This window comes from Carex rostrata, chromosome 16 (assembly GCF_964058835.1).
Source record: "Carex rostrata chromosome 16, lpCarRost1.2, whole genome shotgun sequence".
Taxonomy (NCBI): Eukaryota; Viridiplantae; Streptophyta; class Magnoliopsida; order Poales; family Cyperaceae; genus Carex; species Carex rostrata.
Window position 1 is genome coordinate 6,738,039 of NC_135933.1, and position 3,351 is coordinate 6,741,389.

Consider the following 3,351-nt stretch of genomic DNA (forward strand, 5'->3'; position numbering starts at 1 on the left):
ACATTCCAACAATTTATATTGATGTGTTATCCTTTAACAGGTGTGCATTCTAGAATAAAAATAAATACAATTGACAAGCAAAGAAAAATCCTCAAAAGAACATGATGATACCCCATTATTATCCCTCATACTAAATAAAACATTTACTCTACTCATAGTATGATAGTATCATACTCTAGACGAAACCCTACAATACTCTTGACAATACAGGTAATAAAACATTTACTCTATTCATACTCTTCCCTAACATGATGATATTCCTCATCTTGAATGTTATCAACTAAATCCTTCCCTTTAGTATCAGGCAGGAAAGCAAGAGGCAAAGAACATAACCCAGTTGCAAGCCCAAAGAAACCAAACGACCACAATCGGTTGCTCTTCCCTTCAACTGCCATAACAGGTGCAAATGCTCCTGCCAGAAGAGTAGTTTCTCTAACTAATGATATTGCTGTGTTACGTATAGTAGTCGGGAAAAGCTCAACACAGTATATCAACATGACATTAATCGCTGTGCAAGCTGCACAATAGGATATCACTTCAGCTGCCAGCTGAATTCTATTGGCTATGCCAAAAGTATCAAATGCGCATGCCAGGCTGCACAGCGCGCTCACTGCAGTTAATATGAGAACTGTAGTTCTACGATCCATTGTCGCCACAAGAAGTAAGGTCAAGAGAGATGCGGGTAGCTCAGATAGAGCATTCAAAGCCACGCTAAGGTAAAGATTTGAATTGAGGTCTCCGAGAGTGAAGGGTAAACCGAAGTATACAAACCCGGTTCCAAAACACGCCATCATGACAGCTATCAACCTCCATAGGAATTGTTTGGCGGTACAAAGCATTTTCAATGAAGATAAAAAATCATAGCTCGTATGTTGCACTGCGTCCTTCTTGGTTAAATTATCTTCGTTTTGTCGGTGCACCTTTAGCCATCTAGGTGACTCTTGAACAAAGCAAAAAAGTAAAATGGTGTAGCACAAACAAGGAATATTTGTCAAAAGGTACATATACCTCCATGACAAACCTTGGCCCATATTGTAGGCCATTATTGGTAGAGTCAAGAACCCTAGCATGTAAAAAGTAAACCCTAGGACACCGATCTTATCACGCCACCACTGATCTGCAATTTCCATTGATAGTACAAGAGCTGACGAGCCAACCGAAGCACGACCAAGCCCGGAAATAAATTTAAGAGCCGAGTAAACCCAAATGTTAGGAGAGAGAACCGTCATAGCGCCACCAACTGACATGACAAGGCATGACAATATGAGAAGCAACTTTCGGCCAAGAACCGAGTCTGCCAAGGTTGACATAAACAAGGCACCGACAACACAACCGGTGAAAAAAGCCGAAGCAGGAATTGATGAAAGAATCGTGTCTGTGCACTGAAGGGCCCACTCTGACACAATTGAGGTATCGACTGAGTCCCAAGCCCATGAGCCTGGCTGGAGTGCACATGGGCTTGAAGCAGAATTGCATATCGGGTCAACCGGGTCGAGGCACTTCCACTTGGGATCAACATCAGTAAAGACAGTGATGAAAGTCTGCTGGCCATCAAAAAACCACGCTGCCGCAACAACAACTGACTGAAGAAGTTGCATTGAGAAGGATCGTTGCACGGCAGCTTCATCAGGACCTTCAACAGAGGAACTATGAGATCGGAGGAGAGGAGTTGAATCTACCATTTTATTGAATTTATTGAATGGGTCTCTTTACCAAGGGGCAGGAAGAAAAGAAATAGATTATATGCTATCAACAAAACAGGACGGAGGAACTTCTTTATAGTTTGATCATTGTATAACTGAGCAGCTAGTAAGTGATTACGAAATATTACCTGTACTCATTTATTTATGGCTCCTCAAATGTGCAATACATGTGTTTTTTCTTTTAATTTACAGAGCATGTCTAAAAAATCTTCATGCAAACACAGGACATAGGTTTTCATAAAAATAAAAATAAAATTGAAATCACATAGAGATAGCAATTTCGAAGTCATTAGAAAATTTACACATGCATCATTCAATTCTGATAAACAATACACGTACTATATTAAATCAATACCATATGGAATTTTTTTATCACATTGTACAACAAATCTCGTATAATATCTTAAACACAGAAAAAACGATTGAAATTAATATATACGGATTTTTTTTTTATGATATTGTCTGACAGATCATGTATACTGAATTCACTCATTCCTAGAACAAGTAGCCTTTTGTCATCCTATTAATTTTTTTGTGAGAAAAAATAAGGGTCATGCTCTTATTTAATTATAACTTACCAGAAATTTTAATTTTCTCAGGCCGGCGTTTTAGGGCTAAATTAATGTTCTTCATTGGGAAAACAAGAGGAAACTAAATAATAGATGAAATATAAAGCAGAATTAAGTGAGAGAATAACAACTTAATATTGCATGAATGAGAATGAGGAATGAGGAATGAGGATTTGTCTACTTAAACAAAAGCCTAACAATCTTCTCATTTTGTAATGCCAACTTAATAAAGAATGCAAAACTAGTAATGCTACTTTCCCTACAATACAATACGGGTCCGGATCCCCTAAAGTAACCCAATCTTTGGGTTTTGGATCGAGACTCGTCCGATTCGAATCCATCGTTCGAGATTGCTTCGCGATTCAAATTCATTTCTCGAAATGTGTACACTCCACTTCGGATAGATTATCACGGATTCAAATCGGATAGTCCCGATTTAAAACCCAATCTTTGAGTTAGTTCACTGGATCTAAACTCATACAATACCGGATAGGCTAATTTGGACAAGGTTCCAATAGAGAGATGTACAAGGATGCCAACAAGTATTAACATATCAGACAAGAATTGATAGCACCACAAAAGCACATATCTGGAAGTGCATTTGGAAATGGAAAGGAATAGCACCTAAGGTGTGTTACTTCTGAGAATCTGTTTTTTTTTTAGTGGTAAAAGATAATACCTTATGTGCGAAATTCAAATAAAATAAAGAATTTTTTGATAAATATTAAATAATTAGATAACTTAATCTCCAATTTTTACTAAAAAGGATAATGTTTCGTTCTCCGGAGAGCTTGCCACAATGCACTGCCCATCTCCCAATCCATGCACAAAATAACCAACGCAATAAATTGGGAGAATGTACAAATTGCCCTTCATTTTCAAACCAACAAACAAAATACCCCTCTTCATAAATTATTAACAAAATGTCCTTGTGGGCTCCACTTTCTCCTCCCTTTCCTCTCCCTCTCACTTCTCCTCATTTACTCTCCATCATTTTTATTTAAAATGAAGGGTTATGACATACCAACTAATATAAAACACATTTACTTGTTGCATAATCTATTGTGTTTTATTTAAGA

The 3,351-nt window shown here is 37.5% G+C and overlaps 1 pseudogene; it reads right to left on the minus strand.

The window, feature by feature from the left end:
- Positions 1–227: 227 nt before the first annotated feature.
- LOC144567096 (organic cation/carnitine transporter 3 pseudogene) lies at positions 228–1,682 on the minus strand (annotated as a pseudogene).
- Between the last annotated feature and the right edge of the window lie 1,669 nt (positions 1,683–3,351).